Source organism: Tiliqua scincoides, chromosome 1 (genome assembly GCF_035046505.1).
Source record: "Tiliqua scincoides isolate rTilSci1 chromosome 1, rTilSci1.hap2, whole genome shotgun sequence".
NCBI lineage: Eukaryota > Metazoa > Chordata > Lepidosauria > Squamata > Scincidae > Tiliqua > Tiliqua scincoides.
This window is the reverse complement of record NC_089821.1, coordinates 44958699-44976287: the sequence shown is the minus strand read 5'-3', so window position 1 is coordinate 44976287 and position 17589 is coordinate 44958699. Positions and strand designations below refer to the sequence as shown.

Here is a 17589-nt window from a genome sequence, read left to right as displayed (position 1 = left end):
AACAGTCTCCATAAGCACAGTTATATAAGTCTGGGAAGCATAGCCAGCTAAGCTCAACAGCTAAGCCAACTGAACACAGTTACGACAAATCGAGACACAGTCTCTCTTCACCGAGGAGCTCTTATTCATGATCAAATGCACTGGGGATAGCTGATTTTTTTAAAAAAAATTCACTATTTTGACATATACATAGGGGTAACGAAACATCAGTCATGGCTATATTAGCTTGCCTCTCACTATTTTAATTGCCACTAAAGCACAGAGGTTAGAGGACAAAAGGAGGTTAGGCAAGGCAACTGTGGAGGTGGCCAATGGGAAAGGAGTGCTGGCTGCACCCACCTGTTGCCCAAGGCAGCACACTTGTCCATTGGGCCAGCTCTATTAATGGCTGGTTTTGATGATATTTCACAGAGGTGACAGCAACAACTCTCTATTCACTCCAACATAGCATCTTCCAGTGGCTGTTTGCATCCGGGGTCTTTTTTAGACTGTGAACCTCTTTGTTTTCGAGAACCTTTTTTCCCCCTATTTCTTTTGCTACATAAACCAGTCCGTTAACATTTTTGTTGAAACGTGGTATGTAAATATTCATCCGTGTTATATGTGGCACTTTTAGCACTGCAGAAATCCACACTAGGATATAGACTGCAATGAAAAGATGGCAGCTGTACTGGCTTTTCATTTGATACTATAGCACAATAACCTATCCTGGAAGATCTTTTATGCTCATCACAATACTGAAACGGAGAGGAAGCCCAAACAGACAGCCCAGTTACTGTAGAGAATTGAACTTCTGCTGCCTCTCTTCTCAAATACACTCTGAACAAATGTCACAACACATAAAACATTCTTTCCTTGAATTCAGGCAAAAAGAGCATTCCTGATTGTTCCTTACCTTGACCTAAAAAGAAACATCCAGTCTGACCTTCCACACTGCTTTTGCGAAGAAAGCAGATTGCAAGGAAATCTTTACTATTAGCAGCTAATCAATCCTTTAACAAATATTCTCTATTTTAAAAGCTGCATTAACAGAAGAGATTGAAAACATCAGAAAACATAAAAGAGACCAAAGAGGAAGAGACCAAAGAGGGAGACTCTGAATTGGATCACATTATGCAAGGACAAAAGCTACACAGATCTGATCTGTGCCTTGAACTGTAATGAGAGAGAGAGAGAGAGAGAGAGAGAGAGAGAGAGAGAGAGAGACCTATAACCTTGTTTTAAAATGGGAAACATTCTAAAAAGTGGAGTCTTACATTTGAAACCTGCTAAGTTTTTTTTTGGTATTTGTCATGTTCAAGTGGCAAAAGAATTCTGTTACTATTTCCCCAAATACTGTAATTGTTTATCTTACAATTATTCCAATTAGTTTTTTTAAATGACTCATTAGGTGTGCAAAAACATTTGCAGAAGAGAGGATGCCAACACATAAACTGACCAAAACAGTAAAAAATAGACTAAATATACATGGCAAAGCAACACTGAACATTTCACACAGTGAAAAGGTATCAAAACATGGTCTGAGAGCACATGATTCAGCAACTGTGATGAAAGCTAAGCAAGGTTAGATCTGGACACTGTCTGGGAACTCGATTATGCCTCCTTGAGATCTGTGGACTAACAGGTGGGATGCAAGCACAGTAAATTAAATTAAAATCAAATACAGTATCATCCGGCAAATGAAAGAAAATAGAGGATGACAGAAACATCACAAAAAGGCAATCCAATAATCCCAAACAAAATTACAATACTATAATATTTATCCAGAACCGTAGGGCCCAGTCTTACCAACTTTCCAACATTGATGCAACTGCAACGCAGCTCCTAGGTGAGGGAATATATGTTCCTGTACTTTGTGGAGGCCTACGTAACTACCCTCCCATCACAGGATGCAGCGCACACCTCATTGGCATGACTACACCAGGGCAGGAAAGTTGGATAGGATTTGATCCTGAAACATGTAATGAAGAAACAAGTCTAAACTAATACAAAATCTTCCCCAATTCAGATCCCACAAAGGATTCTCTCTAATTGAGATTCTACTTCATACAGGAGATTAAACGCATACCTTTAAGATTAACCTTCAAAAAATTGACATACACAAGAAAGCCTGGCTGCAAGGTGCAACCACCTTGGCCCCCTGAATCCACGCAGATCACCACACCTTCAGAACATCACGTATTGCAGATGGGGCTTCAACCATGCCTTTTACCAGAAACATTTTTACCCCTCACCTTTCCTGTTTTGTATAACATTAATCAGTGGAAGAGTTCTGTGAAACTGAAAAGCTCGCTCTAACTTTGCCACTTACAGTTGGTCCCAGTAAAGATACTATGCTACTGTTTGGATTTAATCCATACAGTAGTTAATTCCCAAACTGCAAAGAATGTCACATGCAAACTGTAAATGCCCACTTTTCAAGAGACAGATATCTGTGTGTGTGTGGGGGGGGGGGGGGTGCAACTGACTTTCAAGGCTACTCTAAGCAGATCGAAATCCTGGATAATTCTGAACGGCTCTGCATAAAAAAAGATAACAGTGTGTGGAATGTAGCACTGTCACCTCCTGCCCATTTATTTCTACCCATATTGTGGGACGACCACCACCATATCGCCCACCCCCCACCCACGCAACATGCTAAAGAAAAAAGTGGTTACAAAAAAATTTCTCTGAAGCATTTCAAGACCTCATTCCCTTTATGCTTGGGAATATGAGCATAAATTTCAGCAATTCAGGAAGAATCAATATATTTTTGGAGTATTACTGGTAGCTTTCCAGTTGTGAAACAATGGGAAATGGTATATATCTCTAAACATACTAAGAATTAAACTATTTTTAGGTAAGAGGGAGGAGCATTCTAATCCCTTATGAGATGAGAACTGAACTACCACCTTTCTTCAAGACAGTCCAGTATGGGCTCTGCTGAATATGTTTTTAATTTCCATTGATGCTCTGAGTGTTGGTGGGGTGTTGGGTAGGTTTTATTTGTACCACTTATGGCTTTTCTTTTCTTTTTTTTTTAACTGCAGCTGACTCCCTGTCTTTTATCTGGAGTTCCTGATTTAATAGCTTATAATATTGTTGTAACTGTGTCTGTTTTATGCTGCTATGGGCTTTGAATGGGGCTGTGCTGTGCACTGGTTTTCCTTTACATTTTATTGGTTCTTTTTTTAATTTTATTGTTTCTGCTGTACCTTAACATTGCAATTTCACGGATCTATTATTTCACTGATCTGTACTTATTAGGAATTTTGTTAGCCACCTTGAGCTTTAATAGAAAATGGGATATGCATATTTCATATAAATAATTGTGCTTGCTTGCTAACTATATTCAACTGACCCTGCCTTTGTCTCCTAATGGTTCTATATAGCCAGGCTTTGGGCTTGTAGGTATTATGTCAAAAGATAATTAATCACAGTTATTAACACCACATCAAATCAAAGCCTGAAAATCATACAAGGCTGACTACACTGGAAGAAGTGGACAACTGAAGAAGGAAACCTATTCTTTAGTTCTCACATATGAGTCATTTTTTACTGCATTGTACAGTACTGTATATGGAAAATAGTTCCATTGATGGGGTAGCAGGGAAGCCAAAAACAGATTATGGATACCTTTATTAGGTCCAACTGAAATGTCACAAGGTAGAGAGCAGCCTTTTGAGTTCTGAAGAACTTTTCTTCAGATTTGAGATTAAGTAAAAATAATCAGGGGAGAAACTACCTCCCCCCCGTTTTTTGCATTGTATAATGCAGGCAAAGGAACAACATTTTGTTTCCAAGATATACTCCATTCTAGTCTCCATTCTAGTCTCTTATCTCTTTGGCAAACTGGATTCATTCCATAGCATTGTTTCTAGAAAAAAAAAGGCATCTTTAGAGTGCTTCAGTTGATAATTCACCATTAGCGTAACCCTTCATCAAATCAAATTATACTCAAGGAATCTTAGAGCCATGACTCAGACGAGAGAGTGTTCCGATTACAGATTCCTAAACAGATGCCACCATATGAGCTGGTTATTATACATCCAGGCACACGCTCTCTCTTTCAGCTTAAATTCAAACATACAGTTTGCATATTCAAAACTGAGGCCGTTATCTACTCATCTCAGAGAACTATTAGTGCATTTAAATGAGGATTACTGCTTATATTTCATAGCCCCAAAAAGGCAAATTAAAAAAAAAAAAAAAGAGGACTGTACTTTGGATCTTTTAGAACACTGGTTGAGGAAATTAACTCAGGATGGGGCCGGCCCACCCATGAGGCAATCTGAGGTAGGTTGCCTACCTGAGGTATTTGAGGTAGGTTGCCTCAGGCATCAGACTGGCAGTGGGTATTCACCTCTGCCTGCTCATTCATCTTCACTGCCCTTCTCTGCCAACTCCCTGGATTTGGAAAGGAAGACAGGGACAAAGCAGAAGAAGTGCAAGGACAGTGGTGGACCAGCAGACCTCCTGTTACCCTGGCCCATCACTCTTCTCTCTTCCATGTTTCTTCTTCTGCTCTGCCCCCCTTATCCAATTCAGGAAGTGAGAAGATGAAAAGGTGGTTGCATATCACCAACTAAGAGGGGGCAGCATATGGCACATTGCCTCAAGTGCCAGTAGGGCTGATCCTGAACTAGAAAAATACCAGCAAACACATCTGCTCAAAGTCCACAGGAAAGTCCAATTCAATCTCAATCGGTCCTCACAGCAAGTAGGTTCATCGGATTTTTTTTTTTTTTAAAAATTCTGAAGTTCAGGCCCAAGTGAAGACACTCAGCATTAAATACACACTGCATATGCTTCAGTGGGTTGTGTTAGTATGAAGGCATAATTACTGTGGATGAATCACTCTCTGTTAATATTCACATATGATGTATGCGAATTAAAATTAAAATAAGGATCCCACGTGCAGAGAAGAACTGGTTACTGCCAAAGCAAACAACCCAGGGATTCAGGTAGGCAACTGTGTAATCCCCATTTCAAACCTTGCCCAACAACGTGGCTTGGATGTCATTAGCTTTTTCAGTTTGAAAGAAGACACATTATAATAACTGACCTCTGCTGTAAACCCTGACTATGGTACATAATAAGGGCATTATCTTCTGACACTCACTGTTGCTCTGAGGTACACCACAACTTTTTCAACCCAAATACCAGCTTGGACCAAGGAGTGACTCAATCACAAACACAACGTTCACCAATCTCTTACATGACTGTGCTACAAGGTCCCTCAGGTTCAATGTTTATATGCTCTTGCCATCCGTCAATTACCCAAGAAGTTAGTTCTCACATATGCCTATGTCTGGACTAGGGCCACACTCTGCAACCAGAAGCGGTGTGCAAATTCCACCTACTCTGCACCCCAAAAATGTAGGAATGCACCCAAAGGTGGGAAAGGAGACAGAAGTGTGTCAATCTTTCCCCTTGACATTATCTGGAGGTTTGAATCACCACCTACTGCCTCTATGCCTGTCTTGTTTAAAATATTTTTTCCCATTTTTTAATACTGCCCTTCCTCTAAGGAGCTCAGGGTGGTGTACATGGTTCCTCCCCTCTTAATAACTCTGTGAGTAGGTTAGGCCGGGGGGATGGGGCAAAAGCCCCAGGGCACCCTGCAGGAGAGTCAGATGTCAGGGGATCAGATGTAGGCTGCTGAGAGAGACAGAACTGTCCGGCAGAGATACAAGCCTTCCCCATCACTCTCTTCCAGACAAACTGGACAAGCTATGGTCCTGCTCTACAAAATTTTGACAGAGAGTGAAGCAGATTTGTTACATTGCTAGAATTCCGATGCAGATTGCCAAAGTTGAAATGCACTCCAATACTCACTCTAGACATACACAAAGAGGCCTAGCTGGCATCTTTGTCTAAAGCAGGTTTGTTGCATGTAAAGGATGGTGCCACCATGAGGCCACTATGCATCCTCTAAGCCAGCTATTTTCAACCAGTGTGCCATGGCACCCAGGTGTGCCGCGAATGGTCTGCAGGTGTGCCATGGGAATTTGGGGGAGGGTCATTTATTATTAGGGCTATTGGGCCACCAGCAGCAGCGTGGTGTGCCTTGTCAATTATCAAAAAGCTGCTGGTGTGCCTTGACAATTTTAGCACCTTGGCAGTGCGCCCTGAAATGGAAAAGGTTGAAAATCGCTGCCTTAAGCTTTTGACTTAGCCAGCAAGTGGGATTTTCATCACCTGGTGACCACACCGGATGTGACTGGGACATGCAAGGCAACTTTGTGAAGCACTCTGGCAACTTTCCAGGCCACACTAGGAGGCTGTCTTTCTTTCATGCTTTGAACTCTGGCACAGACAGTAAAAGGCAAACACATCCACCAGCCATGCGAGAAGTGACCATAACAAATTCAGAAGGGTTTGGGAAATGCAAGCGGGGGAAAGTGGGGAAACGTCCTGATAACGTTTCATATGTACAGGGTTCAGTCCTGAAATCGAGGCAGGATGGAATGCCTGAGTATCTCTAATAATGTGCAAATTGGGCTGCAGGGAAGAATTTGGAAGGCAAACAGGGTTAAAAGCTGAGGGTGATGCATGCAGTAGACTCAGATAGACGGATGATATTGCTGTTTGGTTTTCCTAAGAGAAGAGGCTGATTGTGCTTGTTGCTTTGTGTGGGCGGGCTAGAGCACTCATCCTCCTAAGACTGAATTCACACTCAAACTGGAATTAACTGCCCTCACTTAAAGAGGTTTCTCCATGCCCTGAGATTAATCGGTTCAAATTCCATACACATTCTTCGTCACAAGCCAAATGCAGAGGATGGAACAAGGTGGGTAGGGGACAAGTTGTGTCACTTGTCATCTGTGATACAACAGGCACTGCTATCCAGTCATGTCTTCTCACAGTCACATCCCCCAAAGCATTCCAGATTACAATTGCCCTGCTAGTTTACAAAAGGAACAAATTTCTCCAGCAACAATATTCTGCCGACTGGATGCTTGGGATAGAACGTATCCCCCCCCCCCAATCCAAACAGAAATGCTTCTCTAGGGAAATACCTGGTGAATCCAGGACCCCATGAACAAATAAAGAGCATATAGACGTTACTATATGAGAAACCAGTCATGGGGAAAGGTCCAAAGTGGCCAAATTAGCTGGTGCAGATACGCATTTGGGGGGATTTCTATTCATTCTCCCTTTTATTCACACAGGAACTCATGATGATCACCCAAACTCTGGTCCATGAAAAAAAAAAAAAAAGAAACCAGGGCCATGGTGCTCTTTTAGCACTCACAAGGAGATTATTAAGGACAGATACACAAATTGTTTTAACTAGTTAGCTAGAGATTAGACGGAAAGCACAAACACGGCATGACTTTGTTTCAATTAAGCACTCAGAAAAGCTATGCTGCACGGGTCATTAGGCCGCAATTCCCATTACTATGACTCCAGAAGAATGGAGCATCATCAGCGTCTGAAAACTGTGAGGATTCGTTTTAGGAGTAAAGCAATTGAATGCTTACGTTCATTGATATAAGCATCATTGGCTCTGGTAGGGCTACAGCAACATTGTCGGTTTATAGGACCAAGTGCTAAGTGTATAGACTAGAATGAGTTGGTCTAAATCCCACATCTTAAATTGCCAGACAGTCCCATTTTCATGGCAGAACCACAGTGGGAAAGCACTGCGTGCAATTGGGTGGTGCTTGTCTTAATCACCTTGGCTCTATGCACCATCAAGACAGTGAAAATTGACAACGCTTGGGATGCACAAGTTATTATTCCTAGAACTCAAGTGTGGAATTTGCCTCTCTTAACTACTGCAGCGCAATAACATTCAAGCCTACTCTGTTCAGACAGCTTACATCTACATTACACAACACTAATTAACTGTGAAAAACAACAGTGCTCTTGATGTCATTTTCAGCCAACGTGGAGGCTCAGACTTGTGTTGGCAAATCATTAGCTGTCTGCATCCCTCCAAAGAAAGGACTCACCCCTACTCCTTGTCTTCCAGCTTATGGAGTCAAGCTTATTTGGCCCTTTTGCCAGGTTACCACTGTGTGACATTTATGCATGGACAGGACTGAACAGGTATATATGTTCTTAGGCACCAGCAAGATGGAACCAGTAGCAAATCACAAATAAGGCAGCAGCCAATTTTAGGAGTTCACACAAACCGAGAAGCAGCTCCCATTGAGTTCTTGGGTGCTAGCAGAGAGTTTGCAGTACCTGGCTGCTGGAACTTGTCCTGCTTCATGTATAGCAAAAAGGACAACAACCCACTCCCCAGTCTCGTTTTACTAGCTGTCACTACAACATATTCAGCGTACAAGTTAAGAAAGCATATGATTACAACCACAATCCATTTACCATGGAGTGGTCCTGCTGACTTTAATAGAACTTACAGGTAAGCCCCGCCTTATCTGTGGGTTTGGGAACCATGGATTTGATCCAATGCAGGTCAGAAGGGTCTCACTGTACCTCCTGGATGCAACTGGAAGAGTCTTCTGGTCACGTTGGGAGGGAGGCCTTCCGACAAGTGCTGCTTCCCCATGCCCCAGAACACCTCTGGATGCAACTAGAAGGCACTTCCGGTCGCATCCAGAGGTCCTCTGATGGCCCTGACCTGTAGATTCAATTAACCATGGGTTTCAGTATCTGTGGGGGGGGGGGGGGTCTAGGAATTGAGCCCCTGGGGATACCGAGGGCCAGCCTGTATACTGGAATACCAAACTTCTACCTGTGCCTTGATGAGACTGAAACACCCACCCCTTTTCCAAAATTCACTGCTTACATACGAGCAAATCCAGTTGATTTCAGGGTCACCTACCTTCAGTGGAAGGGGGCTTACAACCACAGGCCCCAAAACACAGTCATTAGATACAAACAGAGCAAGTGTGGCAGGACACTTTCATTTCAGCTTGCAGGACAGTCCGTCGGTCAAAGAGGGGAAAGTGATGCTCTTGTTCTCACTCACTCAGGGCCTGCTTATTTATTTGTTTCCTTCTCAATGTGACTCAGGGCAGCTTACAAAACAACAACTTTCAAAGCCAAAATAATAGCTAATACCAAAGGGAAATAAAACCCAATCGACACTTATTGAGGGGGGAAAGTTATAAGCAATCTATGAAAGTGTCCAAAAAAAAGTTAGGCTTCCAAGTGGTGGCAAAATAAATAAATAAATAATAAAGAGGGAGCCGACTGCCCTCCAGGGGGAAAGGAGCTCTATATCCGCCACAGAAGACCTTCACAGAAGGCCACCACTCACCTGCCTTCCATCGGCAGTAGAACCCACAAGAGAACTTCACTAGACTATTTTACAGAGTGGGCAGATTGACATGGGGGAAGGTTCCACCTTTTTGAAGAACAATTTAGGGCTTTCAAGACAATAAGGGCAATTTTGAATTATACCTGGAAACAAGCTGGCAGTCAATCCGGAAGGAACAATGAGCATTTGCATGATCATAAGAATCCATGCTAATGGGGAGTACAGAGGTGGGTGAAATGGGATAGGGGAGAAACAGAGACACTTTTGAGCAGGGAGGGGCATGGATAGGAGGTGGAACTAGAGAGGGAGGGAGGGATCTTGGTGGCACTCACATGAGCCAGATCCTAATCCTTTTCCCTGTCCCATTCCCATTCCCTTACTCCCTCTGGACTTGCACCAGCAAAATAGCTGGATGCAGATCCAAGGAGACCCAATGGAGCAGCAGAGGCTTGCCCCAGAAAAAGGAATAGAAGTTCCTAAACCACAAGAAGGCTTCTGGACCACCCTCCTGCAGGTCACAGGGCCCACTCCATTGGCACAGCTGCATCAGCAGCAGGATTTAGGTAGGACTGGGCTGTAAGGCATGGGTAACTGGGTAATTCTTTGCTTGAGACAGGAAAGGGCACTGCTGGTGCACCAGCCAAAGCTGGACAAATGTACTACAGGTCCAAGCAGTCACTTGGGCATTCAAGGATAAGCCTGGGTCCAACAGTACTGTCAAGCTGTGGACCCGATCCCTCAAAGAGAGTCCATCAAGAACAGGACAATCCACCATCACTGTATCAGAAGTCTCCTACCCTGGAGAAACTTTGTCTTGTCCAGATCTAGTTTCAGCTTGCTTTGCCTTCATCTAGCCCTTTGCCACCTCCAAACATTGATTCAGAACATTCACAGCTTCTGGGAAAGGCAAAGAGATGAACAGCTGGGTGTTATCCACATATTAGTGACACCAAATATTTAACTCCTAGGGGACCTCTCCTAGCAGTTTCATGTAAAGCAGGGGTGCTCAATAGGTGGATTGCGATCTACCGGTAGATCGCGAGGCAAAATGAGTAGATCTCGGAGCCCTGTCTCTCCAAACTGTTAATATGTCAGTTTCGTCTAGTGACTAGACGAAACTGACATATTTAGCTGACACTAAACTGACACTGAAACTGACACTTTAGCTGCTCTTCAGGCATGCAGCAACAAAACTGATGAAACTGACTAGACTCTAGTCAGTTTCATCAGTTTGGTGGAGCTGCATGCTGGAAGAGCAGGAGCTAAAGTGTGCGGCGGCGGGAGGGGGAGCTGGGCTGCACTGGACTGAGGCACTTCCTGGGGCTCCGTAGCGGAAGGGGGAGGGGCGGGAGTTCGAGATGGAGTCGCTCTGATGGCGGTTGCCGCGGGAGGCCCCGAGTGACCCTCCCCTTCCCTTCCAGTCAGGTCCGGCCCAAACCCAGCCCAGCCATGCCCGGCCCAGCCGCCCCTGTAGGAGCCCAGAGGTAAGTGCTGCGGCCGCTGCCGCTCTCGGTCGGGGCTGACAGGTGAGACGACCCCCCCTGGCCCCCCCGCCGCTGCAGGAGGAGGGTTGGAGGGAGCAGTGTCTCCCCCGCCTGCACGCGCAGCCCCTCTCCATGGAAACGGGGAAGCCCCCCGCCCCTTCCGAGGAGGACCTGCAATGCTTCCCTCTCCCTGCTGGTCTCGGGGTGCAGCCACAAAGAGTTTGGGGGGGGCGGGGAGTGGGGAGCTCTTCCCCCCCGTAGTGCAGCAAGGCTGGGCATGTGCCTCTTGGGGGGACCTGTGGCTGCCCCCAGTATGTGGGGTGGGGAGAGAGGAGAGGCCTCCCGTGTGCTTCCTGAAGCATCTGGTGGGCCACTGTGGGGCACAGGAAGCTGGACTTGGTGGGCCTCCTCTGACCTGGTCCAGCAGGGGCTCCATGCATCAAAGGGGGTGTCTGTCAGACGCTTCCCTCTCCCCTGGTAGATCTCCGGGCCTTGCTGGGTTTCAAAGTAGCTCTCAAGCCAAAAAAGTGTGAGCACCCCTGATGTAAAGGTTAACAAGCACAGGGGAGAAGACTGAGTCCTGCAAAATGCTGGAAGGCTACAAAATGCTGGAACGCTGAGCAAAAGCCCCTAAGCACCACCTTCTGGTAGTTTGGCTCTTACCTGGAGTAAGACCCACCAAACATAGTGGGATTTACTTCCAAGGAAGCATAGTTGGGATTAGGCTGTTAGTTAAACCCATACTAAGCTCAGGAGCCCTAGTACAATTTTCAGTGCAATCTTCTTCCAGTTAAATGTGTTTATCCACACAATCAGCTGACTTGTTGAAAACATCCTATGGAGATGTAGGGCCCAATCCTTTCCAGCCACAATGCAGCCCCAGGGTAAGGGAACAAATGTTCCCATACCTCAAGGAGGCCTCTGTGACTACTGCCCCACCACAAGATGCAGTACATGCCCCATTGGCATGGCTGCACCAGCCCTTGAAAACTGGATAGGATTGGGCCCATAGTTAGCACTCAGTTTTGATTTACAATCTATATGCCTTCAGAACCCATTTGCAGCTGATTTAAAAAACACTAGAAAGGGCCAGTCAGTGAAAATGACTAACTTCAAGAGCACCAGAAATCAGTCAAAATCAAGGCTTACATCAGCATGTCTCTGGGAGATGGATGTGCTAATGCAGTCAGTGTCTCAACCCCTGTCTCACAGAATACTGCAGGTCCAGCACAAGCAGTTCTCACTACCCAATGTGGTGTCCATCTAAATTCAGACCCAGATGACATTAAGTAACACAGTTTGTTCTTATTGGAAACTTAGTTCATGCAGAAAACTTGATATCCTGCTGATTCAAGCTGCACTTCCTTAGGATTTATTTCAAATTAATTTGCAGATTGCAGCCTTTACAATTTTTAAAGGGGGCAACATCTATACACCAGACCTGAACATTTACTTAGTAGTAAACCCCACTGATTCTGGCCAGAGTGTAACTGGAGCCAGGGTCAACAGAATTTCAGCCTGGAGCGTTAGAATATAGCCCAATTTGAATGCAATAACACAATCAGTGAAGGGGGGGGGAGGGATTGCGGCTGCTGCTGCTGTCTCTACCAACCCCATGCTCAGTGAAAGGACAACACAAAGCAACAGTGTTGTAATTCCTTCTGCAGGCTTCCTAGTTGCACAGCGTGTTGCACACGCACACAACTTGCTCTATTCACAACTCCAGAAGACTGCAGGGTGATCAGGAGTGGTGACAACAGGTGTGATCCCTTCTCCTCCTCTCTCCCATTTCATGGAACTGGAAAAGTCTTATGGGAAAGACTAACAAAGACCACAAGTAAGGCAAAGCTTCCTTTGACACAGTGTGAGATGCACACTGGTTTGAACTCCAACAGGCCTTCTTTCAGAAATTAAGCTCCAGGTACATCCCAGTAACACTGTATGCATACTAAGTACTTGCACTCCTTCCCTATTGCTTTCTTGGAAGTAAACCCCACTAACCTTAATGGAACTTAGGGCACAATCCTATGCATGTCTACTCAGAAGTAAGTCCCATTGCATTCAATAGGGCCTACTCCCAGGAAAATGTGCCTAGGATTGCAGCCTCAGTCCCAAATCAGGGCATAATGTTTAGGATTTCAGTCCTTTAATAAACTAAGCATCACTCAGGAGGGCTTGCTTGAGAGGAGGGAACCACACACACAGATTCATAGGATTGGGCTGAAAGCCCCACTGAACCCAACAGTACTGCCAAGTAAACAGCTTCAGGACGGCACTGCCAGTGTATTTAAGGCAGACCAGAGCATCAGTCATTCTGGGGAACTTAGGGTACAAATCTAGGTAGGTCTACTCAGAAGTAAGTCCTACTGTGTTCAACGGGGCTTACTCTCAGGAAAGGGTGGACAGGACCGCAGCCTTCAATAGTTATTCACCAACTTGTATTTCAGTCCTAACTATGCTTATTCAGAATAAGTCCTGCATGGGACTAATTTTAAGTGGGTTCAGAGTAACAGCCTTTTTTTTTTTAAAGGCTCCAGCCCCAATGCTACAAAAGAGATATCTCCCCCCCTCCCTTTCCTTCCAAGAAGGCAGGAGTGAAAAGAAGCCCCCAGACTCTCTTCACACAGCCTGGCCCCATCCCAGAAGTGGAGAGTGGCGAGTCAAGAGAGTTGCCCAGGGGCGCGCAGGCAATCAGTTGCAGAGGGCTCCGGAACCCTACCGCGCACTGAGAGACTTCCTATATAGCGCAGTAGATTCAAGCTCTTTCCCCTCCAGCCAGGTGGAACTGGCCCCAAAGCGGAGAAGCAGGTGCTGCGCCACTCACCTGCCCAGCGAGGTCCCCCGGGGCTCGGATGCACCACGAGGTTTCTCTCTCTCCCCAGCCGCAGGCAGTCCTCGCCCGAGCGCGTCTCCAAATGCCCCGCCGGCCGCCTCCGAGCCCCTCGCAGACTGAGCGGCAGCTCGTGCTCCCACGTGACTCTGCCAAGTCAAGGGGAGAGAAAAGAGTTCAGCGGTCCGGGCATCTCCGGCTGCTGCTGTCCAGGCGGGCACAACAGCACCGCGGCTGGCCACCCCCTATTTCCAGTGCCGGAGGAGGAAGGTCTCTTACTGATCTGGGCTGCAGGAGGTTGTCCTGCCTCCTTGAAATCAGCTGGAGAGGTTCTGGCTGCAAGGACTCCATCCAAGATCCCAGCCAGGGGGACCACATGCCAGAACCCCAACAGATGACCAGCCACCCCAGAATGTAGGACATCCAAGAAAAATGTAGGGCATGGCAAAGCAAAAGCTACAAACACCCATGCATTGATTTCCTGTGGTTAATTTAAACACTGTATGACTTACAATTAGATTTAAAACTATATTACAAATAATTTATTACTTACAAGAAGGCTATGCGCTGCCTGCAGGGGCCATCTCACAGGGAAAAGGAGGACATTTAACTTCTTTTCCAGGACACAAGGCTAAAAAAGAGGGCATATCTTGGAAAAAGAGGATGACTGGTCACCAACACTGTAGTTGCATCCATGCCATTTGCCTCTGTTTCTGTGTAAATATACTTTGGATTGTTGACTTGCAGCCCCCAGGCTAAGCATGTTGACTTGGAAGTCAGACCCAGAGTCCTAAGAAACTGATTCCCGTTATGATTGTAGCCAGATCTGAACTATGATTAGATATAAAGTTCACTGATTTCAGTGGGATTGACTTCCAAAGAAGTTTGCTTAGGTTTGCAGCCTTGAGGGTACTGAAATGTTTGAGGAGGTCCATTTTTTGATAAGCTGCTTAGTGTGACTGTGAAATCAATGGACCCACAAAGAAGAGGTGGAAACATATGTGTTTTCCATATATCATGATTGCACTGTAGTTCCACTGGCTTTGCAGTTAAATGTGCAAGAGGCTGCCAGTTCATTTGCTTGTATGTGAGTCTGCCCATTTTGCATAGCTTGCAAGTGACTGAGATTGGAGGAATCTCTGACTTTAGTTAAAAATAAATAACCAAATTACTGCCTAAGCTTTTGCGGTAGCAAAGCATTGCAAGGCAGTGTGACAAGTATGTCCCCTTCGAGGCAAAGGAACCAAGAACTTCAGGGGGAGAGGAAATACCCCAAAACTTAAAATATACGATTTAAGTAAGGGAATAAAGTTTGCAAGTCCCACAGGTTTTTGAAAGTTTGTCTCATTGTCAATGAGTCATTGATTTCAAAGTGATCTACTTCCAAGTAAATGTGCTTAGGATTGCAGCCTTAACCCAGGTCTACCTGAAGAAGCCTAACATGGAAACAAACATGGGTAGAGTTGCATGCCAGTCTGGAGTGGGACTTCTCTCTTATCTCTTGGTAGGTTTACCAGTGGTTCTCAAACCTTTTAGCCCAGGATCCACTTTTTAGAATGGCAGTTGGTCAGAACCCACCAGAAATGATGTCATTAACCAGGAAGTGATGTCATGACTGGAAGTGACATCATCAAGCAAGAAATTTTTTTTCGCAATCCTAGACTGCAATCCTATCCACACTTACCCAGAAGTAAGCCCCATTGACTATCATTGTTAAAAGCATATACATTGTAGCCTGTTAAAAACACAGATCTCCCCAAATGCAATCGCATACCATGTTGGCATCGAGCCTAATATACTTAAAATAAAATATTGAAATGAATGAGGACCCACTTGAAATTGGCTTGCGATCCACCTAGTGGGTCCCAACCCACAGTTTGAGAAACAGTACCTTAGGTTGATCACCCTAATTTTTCCTTACTTGTATGCAGGGCTTTTTTTCTAATGGAACGCGGGGGGGGGGGGGGGGGACAGAGTTCCGGCACCTTTTTGCAGGGGCCCCTCCCCTTTGGAGGCATTCCAGGAGGAGGGAGCAAAACAGAGGCAGAGTAGACAGGGACAGGATTGGACTCTAAGGCTGCCATCCTATCCACAGTAAGCCCCATTCACTAAAGTGGACTTCTGAGTAGACATGCATAGGATTGGGCTCTTAGGCTGCAATCCTGGGAGTAAGCTCCATTCACTAGAACAAGACTTACTTCAGAGTAGACATACCTAGGATTGGGCTCTTAATCCTGGCAGAGATATATATCTGCACCCATTTTCACATGCTAAGGGCAGGTGAAAAGGGATTCTACGTGTGTACAACATGCTTGATTCTACGTGTGTACAACAGCCTTGCCAGAGATCTTCCTCGTCCTTCCCCCACAAGCATGCCCTCCGCCAGCCAGCGTTTGCAGCTCCTCTCCAGCAATGCAAAGCGGCTGCTCAGGGCAGCAGAGAATATACAATTGCATGCCAAGCGCCTTCCCAAAGATACAGAGTATTCTGATACCTGAATTAAACCATATTTAATCGCTTGTTTGCAAAAGTAGCTGTTTCTATGTGCACCTAAGGACCCCTCTCATGTAAGAATTTCTTTTTTGTTCTTACTCCCACAGTTACTTAGAGTAATTTTACTACATGGAACTCATGTAAGCCATTTTTCGGAATCCATTCACTGTTTCCTCTCCTTGAAGTAGTGCCACACTACATACTACACGCTACAAGTGCACCTGTACAGTATTTTTCCCCATGTGTAGAAAAAATAGCTAGAGGGAAGGGGATGTGGAGATTGACAGCCCAATCCTATGCATGTCTACTCAGTAAGTTCATCTTTAGGGGGAAGCACATAAAAAATATTTTATTTCTCCAATAAAAAATGGTTTAAAAATAAATAAATAAATAAATAAATAAATAAAAGATTAACAAGTTGTGAGTTCCTGCATCTTTTTTTCCACAAAAAAAGCACTGCTTGTATGTATGCATTATAATTATTTAAATCCCACTTTTCCATTCATTGAATGCCCAAGGCAGAAAACAGCACTGTTATAAAAAGGAAGAAAGATAATGTTGCTTCTTTGCAGTATTAGAGGCTGCCTGTATCTGCTGCTGAACAGAAGATGCAGTAAAGGCACAAACCCTGCTGAATCAGGGCAAAAGGCTCATACTTATTAGCTTAGCATCCTGCTTCCTGCAGTGGTTCGTCAGTTACCTCTGGATAGCCCACAGGCAGGAGATGCATACCTTCCTCTCACTATTGTTCCCCTGCAACTGATGTTCAGAGACATGCTGCTGCTGTACCCAGAAGTAGCACATATGGCCATTGTGACCTGTCCACCATGGATGTCTTTAATTCCCTTTGAAAACCTTCCAAGCAAGTGGCTGTCAGTCCAATCCAATGCCTCTCTACCCAGACATAAATCCCATTAGTGTCAATGGGGCTTACTCCAAGGAAAGTGTGTGGGCTGTGTCACCACATCTTGTGGCAATGAATTCCACAGGCTAATGACACCTTGTGTGAGGTACCTCGTTTTCTCTGTTTTAAATCTCCTGTCAATCAATTTCATTAGATGGCCCCCTAATTCTTGTATTGTGGAGGAGAGAAAAGAATATCTTTCTCTACTCTATGCATAATTTTATAAGCCTCAGGTATGTGTGTGTCACCTCCCTCTCCCCCCCTTAAGGAAGGTGCTTCTGATCAAGAGTGAGAGTGATTTGGAGCATAGCTGTAGTTGGGCTCGCTGACACAATCATGCTTCCTCTTTCCCTCCCTCCCTATAACCCTCCCTGTGCTAGAATAATGCCCTAAGAGGGAGCTACTGTAATAGTAACTGATTTAAAATGGATCCAATGCCATTTTAAATCAGTTACTTCAATCCACTGTGGGTTGAAGAATGTGGTTAATTCATGATTTTGTCTATACCTGTAATTTCTACTAGGCATTGTGAGCAATGTGAAATCTCCAGTCCTGCCTTGTGAGACTTTACTGCCCATTATTGCAGTTATTTTTTTTCAACCAGTGTGCTGTGATACACACAGGTGTGCTGCAAAAGTGCATTGGTGTGCTGCTGCATGACACA

The 17589-nt window shown here is 45.0% G+C and overlaps 1 protein-coding gene across 11 annotated transcripts in view; it reads right to left on the bottom strand.

Moving 5' to 3' along the window:
- The window catches only part of PPFIBP2 (PPFIA binding protein 2), a 143934-nt gene extending 130197 nt beyond the window's left edge, over positions 1 to 13737 (bottom strand). For 6 of the 11 annotated variants that reach the window (XR_010794936.1, XM_066638576.1, XM_066638625.1 and 3 more), the window contains exon 1: positions 13523 to 13736. The gene's annotated coding sequence lies outside the window, so the exon portion shown is untranslated. Of the gene's footprint in view, positions 1 to 13522 lie in introns of all 11 variants that reach the window. The other 5 variants (XM_066638634.1, XM_066638642.1, XM_066638651.1 and 2 more) reach the window with 2 other exon arrangements.
- Between the last annotated feature and the right edge of the window lie 3852 nt (positions 13738 to 17589).